Raw genomic sequence first — 15,391 nt, 5'->3', positions numbered from 1 at the left:
TTTTTGTTTTTGTTTTGTTTGTTTTAAATTTACTTATTTATTTATTTGGGGAGGGGAAAAGCAGAGAGAGAGGGAGAGAGAGAATCCCAAGCAGGCTCCATACAGTCAGCACACAGCTTGACATGGGGCTCGATGTTACAAACTGAGAGATCATGACCTGAATCAAAATCCAGAGTCAGACACTTAACTAACTGAGCCACCCAGGCACCCCTACAGGAGGAGTTTTTTAACTGCACACAACAAGTACAAACCAAAGGAAAAAAAAATGGTAGATCTAGCCATATTAAAATCAAAACTTCCCTACAGCCTGATGAAAATAGTTGCAATTCACAAATCCAACAACTCTTATAACTAGAACATATAAAGAACTCTCAAAACTTACAAGTAAAAAAACACAATGTAGTCAGAAAATGGGCAAAAGACATAAACAGATATCTCACCAAAGAGGATATACAGATGGCAAATAAGTACATGAAAAGATGTTCAACATCATCAGCCATCAGAGAAATGCAAATAAAACCCCAATAAGGTATCACCATATACCTACCAAAATGCCAAATAAAATATCAACACCAAATGTTGATGAAGATACAGAGAAAATGTATCTCTCATACACTGCCAGTAGGACTGTAAAAGTGGTACAGCCACAATGGAGAAGAGATAGGTTTCTTATAATACTAAATATGCACTTACCATATGACTCAAAACCACTCCTAGGAATCTATCCCCAGATAAATGAAACCTAGGCTCACATAAAAATCTGTATACAGAAGTTTAAAAGCTGTGGTTTAGTGTAAAATAAAAATACTAGGAAGACTAAAAAAAAAATCTGTATACAAATGTTCGCAGCAAACTTTATTCATAATAACCCAAAACTAGAAACAACCCAGATGTCCTTCAACGGGTGAATGGTTAAACAGACTGTGGTCTAGCTATACCATGAGATATTAGTCAGCAAAAAAACAGAATGAACTGTTGATACAGGTAACAACTTGGATGGATCTCAGGGAATTATGCTGAGTGAAAAAAAAAAGACAACCTGAAAAGGTTGTTTCATGTATGATTCCATTTATATAACATCCTTGAAATAACAAAATTATATAAAATTATATAGACATTTCACTTCTATAAAAAAATTATAGAAGTGAAAAACAGATTAGAGGTTGCCAAGGATTAAGGATGTGGAAGGAGTATGTGGTTTTATATGAAGAGGTAGCAGGAAGGAGCCAATGGCAATGGAGTTCTGTACCTTGATTGTGGTGTTGGTTACATGAACAGACGTGATAAAATGGCACAGAACTAAAGAAATACATGTAAAAGTGCTTAAATGTAAGAACTCTGCATTGTACCAATGTCAATTCTCTGGCTTTAATGTTTGCCAGGGTACACAGGACCCCCCCCCATCTTTTCTGCCTGTGAATCTATAATTATTTCAAAATAAAAAGCTTGCAAAAATTAAAACTTCTGTTCATCAAAATACACCATAAAGACATGGGGGGGTGACAAACTGGGACAAGATATTTACAAGACACATAATCATCAAAAGACAACAATCCAAAATTAAACAATCCAATAGAAAAACAGGGAAAGGGACACTCAGAGCAAGGTGTCCCTGTCTTCCAGCCAAATCTGCAGGTCCAGCAAGGTAGTGGGAAACAGAGGTGAAAGAGTTTCCTGATCCCTTCTATTATTTACACCTTCACAATCACTGTGCGACAACCAATCATGACTCTTACCTCCTTTGGGGAGGTGGGAGGGGTGTGTCTCTCAGTATTCTTTCACAAAAGCTGAGAAGCATCAAGTCTAAATGCAAAAAGACCATTTACCAGGGAATCTGGGGAAAGCACACACTCTGCTCTTTTCTCTGACTGGAGGCAAAGAGCCCATCATCTGGGAAGAACAGATGACAGTCAAAGGCGGAGCCGTCTGCCTCCCACAAGAAGGAAAAATCACGACTTGGTGATGCCAGGAAGTCCCAGACCCCAAAGAGCTGGTTATCCTGAAGGTCGCCACAACCACAGCCTTTTAAAGTACCTCCTGTTTCCATCTTTATACTTCTCCATCCCCGAAGCCATCACTAGAGGTAACTGAGCAGAACTGTGTGCTGGCATCTCCCACACTGTCACAGGCCCTCTGCCCACCCCTCTATCCCACGGCTCAGGCAACTTCACAGCTTCAGTGGCCCCACACAGCCAACTCCATCATGTGTCCTCGAACATGCAGCTCCAGCCCTCACCATCTTCACCCACACAGGCAGTCCTAGAGGAGTTATCCTCTGAAACCCAACTCAGACACCACCTGCTCCTTGGAGGCCTTCACAAATCTCCAGAATGAATCACTCTCTTCTCTGAGCCACATCTGCACCTTACACCACCATTACTCTCACACTTAGCTCAGCGAATTACACATAACTCTGATCCTCAGTCTGTCTCCTCTGCCTGACCAAAAGTGTCCTGAGGACAAGGTCCAACCCTGTCTTCTTTGATACCTGGTGCAGGGCACAGGTATACATCAAAAGTGTGCTGACTTGAGCCTATTGATGTTACTAAATAAGGGCTACAGACTGTTAATTATTTTTCTAGATTTATACCTATTTATCTAATGCATCCTTACTGTCCCCAAATCCCAAATCCCACATTAAGCCTTTTTAAAAGGAGGTCAAAGCACTATGGACCTATTTCAATACATAAATAAGACTTAAGTTGAATGTATCACCAGCCTCAGTTGAAAACCTTGTAATACACATAACCTTGTAAAAAGAAGATCAAAATGTTTCCTCTTGAAAATAATGGGCAACAGATCAGAGGTATTGTTGAAGTTTAGGCCATAAATGTGAGTTTTTCACTGCATAATTTTTTTTTGTTTTTAAAATACTGACATTCTAACAAGCACTTGAATGGAAAAGATATTATCAGCCTCTGTATTCATTCAATTTTAAATCTGGAACATAGTGAGGTTTTTCTAGACTTGCTTTACTGATATTAAAAACTAAATGTGCGCATACACACACACACACACACACACACACACACACACACAAAGCAAGTATGCATCTTAAAAAAGTACTTTCCTAGGTCCTTAAAGTTGCCTTCAGGAGGGAGCAACAAGTTCAGTGCCCACGGTTTAAAGCATAATGTTAAAAAATCTTGCTATCAGAGCTTCCAGTTAAAGTCCAAGTTCAGTGGAATTTTTAATTTAATTTGCCTGATTTTAAGAACTTCAGGACAATATCCAACAAGATCAATTTTCTGAATATCTGAAAACAATTTACGTGAGTATGCCAAGAAGTTAATGTATATTATAAATCTTACAAATAACATCCTCTATTCTGCATTCTTGAGCCCACTTTCCCAGGCCTGAGAATAGGCATTCTTTTCAAAAGAAGAGACTTTGAAAGAGCATGACCCCTCCAAAAATATATGTGCGTAAATGTCTTTCACAGAGAGGGAAAGATTCTAAGATCCTTAAGAAAATTTGGAGGGAATGGAAGTAGATTAAACATTATCACATGATTGTCCTGTCATTTAAATACAAAGCAGAGATAAATGCTAATAAAGAAAGTCAGTGACCTTCTAGATTATTCTGTGGGAAAATCCAAGGCATTCTGAAATTCACATTTGTCTTCCTTTCAGAATTGCTGGCCTGTGTCATAAGCCAAACCAACTACTCCAGATTAAGAAGACTAGAAATTAATTTTAGGTTTCTAATCTCTGGATTTCAAGTTTTATCAAGAAAATTATTATACTTCCTTTTTTCATCTTACCAAGATTTCACTAACTAGGGGAGCAGAAACAGAAAACAAAAGCCCTAGAACTCCTGAAGTTGGAATGCGCACACACACACACACACACACACACACACACACACAGCAAAAACCAGTATCAAGGAAAAATCACAAACTAACAAAATACCACAGAAAACTGACAAATGAACAAAGATGCTGCCGGTGACCACTCAGATAAAGCTTAAGGAGGCGACCTCAGTGTAAGAAAGAATCAGCTTTTCCTATTACTCAAATGGTCATTTTGAATTCCAAAATCAGCTTGTAAAAAAAGGAAAACAAAACGAAAACCCAGGGAAGCTCCAACAGTGAAAAGAGGATAATACAAGTGACAAAAACATAAGGGCTTTTTTTCTTTTTGTGTTTAAATGTAGGTCAAATATTGAAATCCTCTACCAAAAATAATTCCACAGAACAGTCCTACCTTTCAGTCACTCTACATCCTTAATCCAGATCCATGATCTGGGCCCCTCATATCATGCTATGCCCATAGAAAATCCTCACTGGGCCCGGCATGGAATGCTTCATTAATAGGAAAGATCTAATTTTTATTTAATACTTTGTCAGAAAGACACAGGCACCTGTCCATGGAGGCAGTCATGGTCTTCAGGTTCTAGTAAAACAGACATGCAGTCAAATCCTGCCTCTTCAAGTGATCTCAGACAAGCTACTCAATTCTTCTGTCTCCCGTTTTCTTATCTATGAAGTGGGATAATAATGAGTATCTATCTCCAGGGTCCTATGAAGATTCCATAAGATCTGATATGTAGTATTTGGCAATTCCTTGGTCAGTCTCTGTTAACCATAATCATTATAAACATTGCCAGGCACAGACAGACAGGTCCTGATCAATCCACTTCATAGCCCAAGCCCCACTCTGATTACAACTGTTTTCCAGCACCTTCACAATACAAAATAACTTCCATAATCATTAACATAATTGTCTTAAAATCTAATATTTTTGACGTGAAAACTATAGAGATGGAGTACAGATCTTTAGTTGCTATTTGGAGGGAGAGTTACTACAAGGGAGTAGCAGGAGGGAATTTGTGGGGGGGTGGTGACGGAACTGTCCAGCAGTCTGACTGCCACAGTGGTTATAAAACTCAGTGCACTGGTCAAAATTCATGAAAGTGTATACCAAAAAGAATGAATTTTACCATATGCAAATATAAAATATTTTTTTTAATTGCAAAACAAAAAATTCTAACTAGAGAAATCAAAATAGTGCCACAAACGAAATTAAATGTCCGAGACATCATAACAGCAATATTCTATATATTATCCTATAACTAACCTAAGTCAAATCCAATTTTAGTTACCAGCTCCGATTTATTCAAGCACAAAATGTCAATATTAATCAGGAGGCACTGCTTGTCTATAACAGAAGCAAAGACTTTTTTTTTAAATATTTATTTATTTATTTTGAGACAGAGCACAAGCAGAGGGGGTACAGAGAGAAAGGGGGAGAGAGAGAATCCCAAGCAGGCTCCATGCTCAGTGCTGAGCCCACAAACCATGAGATCATGACCTGAGCCAAAATCAAGAGTCGGAGGCTTAACTGACTGAGCCACCGAGGCACCCCAGAAGCAGACTTTAGAAATGTACCTACACCAACACTAAATGAGTGGTATTCTTCATTTACATTTCTACTTTGTTGCCTAATGAGTAGGTTCTTAGTATGCACCCGTTATCGTTTACAATCTCCAAAAGATAATATACAAGTAGTAGGTTTTAAAGATTTAACACAGCTTAAAATGTTTAGGCATGTACACATCAAGAGATACAATAACTAAAAAGTCAATACATGCATTTTGTATTTTAAAAAAGCAAATTTTCACTCAGAAAACATTCATCCATAAACTACCAAACACAAAGGTAAAACCTCCCAATACATACACATTTACACATTTTACCAGTCACCTCCTGGTTTCAGTATACACAGAAGGCATGGCCACCAAAAATTAGACTTTTTTTTTCCAATTCAAATAAGCTAGAGAGGAACAAAGCAATGTGAAAAGGAGTACTGTGAAAATAAAAACCTAAATGCCCTTCAACTGTTAAATGTGTAAACCAATTACAGTACATCTAGCAAGATACTACCTAGCAATTAAAAAGAAATGAATTATTGATACTTGCAACAAAGAAGACTCTAAATCATGAAAAGAAACCAGACACTCCCATAACTCCCACCAAAAAAGATCATGTACTATACGATTCCTTTTAGATAAACTACAAAATGCAAAGTTATCTATAGTAACAGAGAATGGATGAGTGGTTGCCTGAAAGAAAGTTACCAGAAGGATTATAAAACAGCAAAAGGAAATTTGGGGGAATGATGGATATATTCATTACCTTGACTATGGTGATGGTTTGACCAGTATATACATGTCAAGCGTATCAAACTATATACTTTATATATGTGCAGTTTACTGTATGACAATTACAGATATAACATGGTGATATTCCTCGTTCAGCCCCACACCAACACAAAAAAGTGATTATCACAATGAAACAAGTCATATAAATTTTTGGTTCCCCAGTGCATGTAAGACTGATATTTAAACTATACTATTCTATTAAGTGTGTCACAGCATTATACCTAAAAAAACAATGTACATTAAAAACAATGTAAATTAAATAAGGCTTTATTACTAAAAAATGCTAACGATCACCTGAGCTTTCAGCAGTTGAAATCACTGATCACAAAGTACCATAACAAATATAATGAAAACGTTTGAAATATTGTGAGAATTATCAAAATGTGACATAAAGACATGAGGCAAGCAAATGCTGTTAGAAAAACAGCACCAATAGACTTGCACAGTGCAGGGTTGCACTGAACCTTCAATTTGTAAAAAACACAGTATCTGCAAAGCACATTAAAGATATGCCTATATTTCTCAATAAGGCTGTTGAAAAAGAAAAAGACCATTAAAAAAAAATTCATATTCCTAGTACATTCTGTTTAGATCACCACCATCTCTTCCAAACAGGTGAATATCCGAAAGTCATGGAACTTTTTCCCTTAGTGATTTCCATGCATGAACAAAACCTTAATAACCTAAAGATTTAATAAATAACAACGGTTAATATCCACATAGCTGTGATCACGTGCCAGACATTGTTTTAAGCACTTTTCTGACACTAACTTATCTAACTCTCACTTTAACCCTAGTTTACAGATGAGAAGACTGAAGCAGAATGTTATCTGCTCAAGGTCACACAGCTAGTAGCTGGTGGAAGAGCTAGGATTTGAACCCTGGGGTGTGACTCTGAAGGTCATTTTTAAGTTCATTTCCTTGCCCTATGCTCTACTGGCACACACAAGACACCATATGTGAAAATCAAAAGCAATACATATTGCACTTAAAGAATACTTCCATACACACACAGAAGTATTTGCTACATTTTGAAAACTCCCAGGAGGCTAAATAAAAAACAACACATTGGAGCACCTGGGTAGCTCAGTCTGTTGAGCACTGATTCTTTATTTTGGCTCAGGTCCTGAGCACATCAGGGTGCGCTCTGAGCTTGGAGCCTGCTTAAGATTCTTTAACCCTCTCCCTTCCTTGTGTGCTCTGATAAAAAAAAAAAATTAAACAAATAAATAAAAATATTTTTTTTTAAACCTTCATTCTTTTCCCAATTAATAGGTGGAAAAAGGACAAGCCAGAAAGACTGGACAACTTGCTGAGCACACAGAATAAATGATAAATTGACTGGTTCTTGGGAAGCTGGTTCACCACATTTCCAGTCCAATTCTCTCCAATGCCTTCAAAGTCCTAATTAATTTAAGTAAATCTATCTGGGAGACAAAAGTCTAAATACAGCATGTGAAAAACATAAAAGTAATTTGCTGTTCTCTCAAACACCTTATTGGTTCCTAAATTCCATCCACAGGGTCTAATATTCTGCAGATAGTGGCCTACAGTCTTTTTTTTTTTTTTTTTTTAATGCTGTCCCCACCCCATCTTCCAAGTGATTTTCAGGAGCAGCTAGGATTGAGAATTCCTGAGACAAATGAGATTTAGATTTCTCATTGAAAAGACAGAAGAGAGCAAGATGCCACAAAAACTGGTCAAGCATGGCCCAGGGTTTTCCAAATCAATACTGAACTACTGAACACATGCAGGCTTTTGAATTCAACTTCTAATAAATTAAAAGTAAAAATATGCACAGAGGAAAAATGTGCACACAGGTGTTGCCATGGCAACAGTTACATAACATACCAGAATGACAAATTCTCAGCTTTTTAGAATGCTAAATTGGCATTCGGACATCAAACTGATAACTAAAAGCAAAGGAAAATATGTCACATATCCGATGCATGTAAAACACGGAATAAACAACACATTGTGAACTGTTTAAGAACCACAGGTTTAAAAGAGACAGTCTATAGCTGATGCCCCGAATTAATGCTCCTTGAATTTTAAGGTGCACTCCCTAGAAAAGATTCTTGAGTCAGTGGGTCTTGGGATGGAGTCTGAAAACTAACGTTTCTGAGAGGCTCCCAGGTGATGAGAGTCAGTATACCACACTTTGAGCAAGACCCTAAACCTTGAATATTGATCATCAAATTAGCCAACTGGTCTTCAAATATGGGGGTGTCTAGGTCCCAAGAAACAAGTGTCAATACAATTTACCCCTAGTATGGAAAAAGCAAACAAACAAACGTGAGGATACTGAGAAAGAAGCCAGGGGATACTTGTTGTCAGTCTTGTGGCTTAAGAACCATAGAATATTGTGACTTGCCGCAGCCTAGTAGCTGTCGAGGTCAGTTGGAATGTAAATTCCATGAGAGAGAGGGGTTGTTTGTTTGGTTTACCGCAGAATCTTGATGGTCTAGCACACATTAGGTACTCAATAAATCCAATGAATAAATGAACGGGCAGTATATACAAACACAATCCGTATTTATGTCACAACCTAAAAATGTCTGAGACTGTATTTGTATAAATCGTGGTCGGCAGCCATAGTTTGATACAAATACCTGGCCCATTCACTGATTTTGTCCTAGAAAAAACCAAAAAATTACCCAGAGTAATACTTTCACTTTCAAGCCCAGGTTCCTTGCACCCTCTGTTAACAACTCTTTAGCACTTTGAAAACAACGAGAAAAAGGTGGAAGCACAGGAAAAAGAATTCAGAAAAGGCTCAAAAATCAAAGAAAAAAAAAAAAAAACAGAGGGGGAGAGGAGATGGGCAAATAGTTCAGTGCAAGTGAAGGACCATCTCAGGTTGTCAGGAGTTCCATGTTCTTACCTATGATGGTGGCAGGGTTTGGGTTCGGGCTTTTATTAGTTTTGTTACTGTCCAGGGTCACTGGTGGAGCAGTACTTGGCTGAGCAAACTTAGACTACACAGGCAGCAGGCTCTGAAGCCCACCTTCAGGTGCTTTGGGGACTCAACCTTCGGCCTTACTTCCCCTTTCCCAGGGTCTCCCCGCGCGTTGGGGGGGGGGGGGGGGGAGGGGAAGCTGCCGCTGCCCAAACACAATATGATTTGGGCAGCCTCACTGTCGCCTTGAAGCCATAACCAGGAGTTAAGATGGCTGCGAAACACTGGGTGAGGGGCCTGAATAGCGCGAAGGATCTGCCCGAAAGAAAAATGGCCACCGTTCCTTTCTCAAGGACAGCCCAAAACAAAAATGGCGACCAAGGCTGGCTATTCAGAGACTAGGAACGCAGTGAATAGGATTGGCAGGTAACGAATCTCCATTACCCATAGTGCTAGACAGCAGAGGTGATCGAGAGAAAAAGAAAACCCAACTTTTTTTGTGGTACAGAGCTTCTTGATACCGGAAAGTTACTAACACAAGAATTACATTATAAAAACGGTTGGAAAGTAAAGGTGGTTTTCACGATACCAGATAAACTCTAAAATAGCGATTAACATAACTCCCTCCATAATTATTTTGAATGCTACAAGGGAATGAAAGTTTTGTCCTCGAACTAAGAAACAGAATGGGGAGAGAGCGCCAAAATTATCCACTTTGAGGACATTAAGTGTTGGCGGACTCCTCATCTCCCCGTAGGCCTCCCCCTACAAAGAGCTGAGGGCAAAAGCTTTGTGATGTGGCCCGCTCGCACTGCGCATGTCCACTTTCCAGTGCGATGCGGGGACGTGGTGGTAGTCCAATCCTTTTCTCCTGGTTTTGAAGGCACACGTAAAAAGGCGGCGAGGAACTGGCGCTGAAAACGAACCGCGCCTTGTGATTGGTCAAGTCTGGGAGGACGGAAGACTACCGCGAACTGTTGACTACTGTGTGATTCATTCAATAAATGTCTCCTAAACGCGGGCCATGAGGCAGATACTGTGCCCTAACAAGTCCATTTGATGTTAAATTCTTTGGTTTCAACACATTTGCTGAGACTGATGCTAAATAAGCTCCGCCCCCTGGCCCTTTTCGGTCTGGGCCAAAAGCTTTCAGGGCTGAGACCCTCACTAAAACCCGGAGAAGCGGATTTTGAGCAGCGCACGCGCCAACCACAGAACTACGCATGCTCCGTCTCCAAGCCCCGAGCGCAGGTTGCCGGGACAGGCTGCGGCGGCTCCGTGCGGCTCGGCCTCTGGGGCCAGCTGGTGGCGGTGGTCTAGAGAGGCTCAGCGGCTGGTGGGCAGGTGAGAGCTCTGGAACCTCAGGTGGAAAAACCTGCTTTCTACCTGGCCGAAGAGAGGGGAGGTGGGCTTGTTGGTGCCCCTTGCCCCCTCTCAGGTCACTCGTGTCTTCACTGAAGGATATTTGGGGGCGGGGACAAGGAGGCCGGCTCCTTATAAAATTAAAGACCTACCCTTAAAATAGCCATGGGCAGTAAATACTTGCAGCTGGAGGGAATGTGAATGGCAGTAGGGCGGCTAAGAATTACAGGTGTAGACCCTCTTCCCCTCGCATCTGCGCGGCCACGCCGTGGAGTAGATGGAAAAGGTGTTCCAGTGAAAGCACCGATTGCACCTGCGCTGCCACCTTCTAGCTGAAATCTGTGTGACTTGTTGGTCACTCCTTCGCAGGGAGAGAGCACACTATGCCTGTGTCTATGTGGGAGGTGACGGCCACCCTCTGACGTGGAACTGGAAGTCAGAACTGTTGGACAGCAGGGTTAGTGCCAACTGCGTGAAAGCAGAAGCAGGACTCACAAGATTTTGACATTAGGGGGACGGAATCCTTTTGAGATGAAGACGTCCTGCGTCATGTTTATCTTCTCCAATAGGACCGTGCCCAAATACTGTAACTGTCTCAGAGGTTCTCAATTCTGGCAGTTTAGTCATTCATTAACTTCCTCCATATATTTATATATCCACATTTGTTGTATACGTATATATATAATTGTGTGTACGTACACACACACACACACTGAGTTAGCAGATTCGTCAGTGACCAAGACAGACATAGTCCCTGACCACATACAGCTTATATTCTAGTGATAGGAGAGGGAACAATAAACAAGTACGCTAACAGTGAACAAAGTGTTTCCAGATTATCCTAGGTGGGTTCCCAGGGAAGGAGATTTGTGGGCAGGACATTTATTAGGAAGGATTTTTCTGGATCTTACCAAGGAAGAAAGGAAGCAGGAATGGGTGGATAGAAAAAGTTAAGCTGCAGTTCAGTCCCAAGGGAACTCTAGGTGATGGTTTGGCCCTTCAGAGGTGTCCCAAGTTGGAGGGAAGAGCCAAGTCTTTATACCTGGGTGGTCATTGGATGCCTATTGCCCTGGAAAGAAGGCCTGACTTCCCTTGTCTTCAGCCAAGTGTGTCCTGTAAAGGGACTGACAACTGAGATCTGTCTCAGTAATCCGGAGAGCTGGGGAAATAAGCCTTTCATTCTTAAAGGGGATCGAGGTGGCACATCACAGCATTCAGCACAATGGGAGGGCTTCAGAAGTAATGGTGGGATGTGCTAGAGAATAATGGTGGTGGAAGAGGGAAGAAACTTTAGGCTGAGTGCTCAGAGAAGGACTCTGAGTAGGTGACATCTGAACTAAGCACAAGAATGAAACCGTGCGTAGGACAAAAGGAGGAAGACGCTCCACTTTCTGTTACGCGCTGAGAATATAACCGAGAAAAAACAATGGCTGCTACCTCCTGCTGCAGTGGGTGGCTGTTACTGGTTTTTATAGATATTGACTCCCTGCTACTACCAAAGATGGAGTATGTAAAAATAGATGGAAGATAGGGGAGAAACTGAGAAGTCTGGAAGTTTTGAGAAAATAGTCAACTTGGTAAAGACTTTTAATCTCTACAGTTTGGGTTGTTTTTTTGTTGTTGTTGTTTTTGCTCGAATACAGCATTTAATCATGTTTTATTTGGATTGTACCTTTCTCTTCTCAGGCTTGTATTCTCTTTTGAGAACAGGAACCATGCCTTATTCAGTTTGGTAGTTACCACCACACTCACACCATCCCCCACCCAGCCTAGTGTCCTGCTAGCACCTAACAGACACTAAGTAAACATTCAAATAAAATTAATCTCACACATATTGGAAGTGAAAATTGATAAGCCCTAAGTGATATAAACACTGTTTGGAGATACGTCTTTATAATATTTCTCAGTTTTATAAATTATAACCAAGTATTATAGTTGAAATATTAGGTGATAATAAACAATTGCTTTGGTCAAGCAGGAATCTCCAGAGGTGCCTTTTTCTGTTAATTTGTATTAAAGATAATATACTTCCACTAATAATAGTTGCCATGTATTGAACTCTTCCCACATGCTAGACCCTTTACTAAGCAATAAATAAATATAAATATGTAGTGATCTTCATAATATAGCTGATATTACAGATTATTAAATTGAGGCAGGAGAGAAGTGATTTGCCCAAGATGATAACTAATTTGTGGTAGTGAGAATTGGATTCCCATCATTACTTAATACCTTTGCTTTTAAGTAACCAACAACATTTCTGAAAATATAGTCCACTAGGACTCTAATATTTAACCCCTCAGCAACTCTGTTAGCTGTTATCAGAGAAACAAATTATTCACCCTATTTTTTGCTGCTTTGCTCTGTTTGAATTTTCCTGTTTCCTTCAAAATTTGCTTTCCTGGCTCTCACTGTAGGAGTTTGCTACCTTTCCTATAACATCCTGGAATCTGATTATCGATCCACCCCTGTCTAATCAAAATGGCCCCAAAGATCTCAGAACCTCTTTCATGAGAATCAGAGTGTCTTTATTCACCTCCAGACTAACTCAAACTGCCCAGAGAAGCAGGCCTCCTTTATGGGGACCACATCCCTTAGTCTGGGCAGTCATTCCAGTCCTCTTCTGTTCTTACTACACTCGAGGTTGGCTCTATTCCTTTTGAAATAATCAAAATAAGAGTAATAGCCAATAATCACTGGGTCCAGACTAAGTGCCAGGTATTGTGCTAACTTCACAACAAGTTTGTGATGTGGAAGTCATTACACTCATTTTACAGATGATGGAACTGAGGCTTACTGAGGTTAGTGACTCATCCAAGGTCACAGCTCGTGGTAAAGTGCAGGGGTGGAGACGGAAAGCTCAGGCAGTAGAATTCCACAGTTCATCCCCTTGATCACACTATAAGACAGTGCATTCTTACGAAAATGATTGATTGTGCTTTACCTTCTGAAAACTGGTAGACAGGAACTAGATCCTGGTGGGCTTCTTATGCTGTACTAAGAAATTTAGATTTCACCTTCTAACAAAAATATCACTAAAGGCTTCTAAGCAAAGGATAACAACCAGATGTGGGGTTTTTGCAAGATGGCTGTTAAGTGTGTGGAGTATATATAGTGAAGAGTAAAGTAGAACAGTGATTCTCAGACTTTAACTTCAAAATTTAACATACTCTCCAGAATATGTTAAAACACAGATTACTGGACCCCACCCTAGAGTTTCTGATTTGGTAAGTCAGAGGAGGCCACAGAATTTGCATTTCTTATAAGTTCCCAGGTGATGCTAATGCTACTGGTGAGGGGGACCACATTTTGAGAGCCACTGGATTATAAGCAAGGATGTCATGTGAATGAGGGTCAGGACTATGGCTGTGATAAGAGGTTATATATAAGAGTTTCATGTAAAATGGCAAGGCTGGGTGACTGATAGGATGAGGAACATAAGGAAAAGGGTAGAGACAACTATATCCAGAATTGAATGGCTTACAGGAAATGTTTTACGTTTTTTGTTTTTTTTTGCCAAAACAGGAAATAAGGTTGAACAGCAGTTTGGAAATGAAAGAGGATTCATATTTATATGAGATGAGTTGAGACTGCTTGTGGGTACAGGTAAAGGTGAAGAGTAGCAGTTGGCTATGTGGGTGTAAGCTGGAGATGAAAGTGCAGTAGTCGTTAGTGGATGCGTTATAATAGAAGCTTTGGATGTGAATGAGACCACCTAGGAAATGAACAGGGGGAAAAGACAACCAAGGACAAATCTCTGATAAAGTTGAATAGGTGGATGGAAACCCGAGGGGCCGTTAAAGGAGACTGAGAAGGAACAGACTGGAGTCCCAAGTACTTAAGGGAGTTTCCGGAGCACATCAAAATGCTTCAGAGATCAAGTAAGGGGAGAGACTGGTGATCTTTACAGTCAGAGCAGTTTCCATGGAGAGTGGAACAAAAGCACATTACTTGAGTTTGAAAATGGAAGTGGGAAGTGACTCTAGGAGAAGATTCATTATTTGAAAGGAATCAGATTGTGTAGTAGCTAGAAGGGAGACTAATAAAGAGCAGTTGCTTTAGGAATTTGTTTTCGTTCTTTTCAATGGGGAAGAATAGGTTTTGCAGAGGAGGAAGACCCCATTATAAGTGGGAGGTGGGAGATGTAAGAGAGGTAGTGGAGTTAGAACCCTGAAGAGATGCAGGGAAAGAGGTTAAGATGAGAGCTAAGATGGGTGGGTCTGTTTTTATACGTGGGACAGGAAGTTGAAGGTGCTAATACACAATAGCCACAGTTTCTTCTGGCCAGTAGGTTAGCTGCAGAAACAAAGGTGAAGAGTAAAATAGAGCTCTTAAAAATGATGAAGATAGGGGAGCCTGGGAGGCTCAGTTGGTCAAGTGTCCAACTTCAGCTCAGGTCATGATCTCATGGTTTGTGGGTTTGAGCCCCACACTGGGCTCTGCACTGCAGTGGAGCCTGCTTGGGATATTCTCTCTCCCTCTCTCTCTCTCTCTCTCTCTCTCTCTCAAAATAAATAAACTTTCAAAAAAAATTTTTAATTAAAAAAAAGAAAATGATGAAGATAGAAATCAGAGCTAACCAGGGGTAGCCCTAAGGGGCCAATTAACTGCACATTTAATCTGGAACAATCTGGCTTTCAACATGATACCCACTCCTCTTCCCTCAGCAACCTCAGCATCAAATGGCAGCTAGGTTTAAAAACAGAAAGGAAATGGAAAAGTTGTAGTGTTGTGTATAAACTCTATAAAGTCTATTAAAAAAAAAAAAAACTACAATCTTTCCGATGAGCCACAGCCTGCAATAAACTGATTTTCTCTTCCTCATTAGTCCCTCATAACTCACTCACTGTTTACATTTTGGACTGTTAGTAAAGCTCCTCTACAAAACTTGTGATGCTTTCACTATATTATTTATGTATAAAGACATTGAATTCACAGTAATGGAGAAGGGTAGCAGAGGCCATAAAA

General features: G+C 40.2%; 1 protein-coding gene across 2 annotated transcripts in view; it reads right to left on the bottom strand.

The window, feature by feature from the left end:
* The window catches only part of SLX4IP (SLX4 interacting protein), a 179,046-nt gene extending 168,228 nt beyond the window's left edge, over positions 1-10,818 (bottom strand). The window contains exon 1 of one of the 2 annotated variants that reach the window (XM_049651140.1): positions 10,576-10,818. The gene's annotated coding sequence lies outside the window, so the exon portion shown is untranslated. Of the gene's footprint in view, positions 1-9,046; positions 9,255-10,575 lie in introns of those variants that run through there. The other variant, XM_049651139.1, reaches the window with a different exon arrangement.
* Between the last annotated feature and the right edge of the window lie 4,573 nt (positions 10,819-15,391).

This window comes from Panthera uncia (genome assembly GCF_023721935.1).
Source record: "Panthera uncia isolate 11264 chromosome A3 unlocalized genomic scaffold, Puncia_PCG_1.0 HiC_scaffold_11, whole genome shotgun sequence".
Taxonomy (NCBI): domain Eukaryota; kingdom Metazoa; phylum Chordata; class Mammalia; order Carnivora; family Felidae; genus Panthera; species Panthera uncia.
Note: the sequence above shows the minus strand (reverse complement) of the source record. Positions and strands in the feature narration are given on the sequence as shown.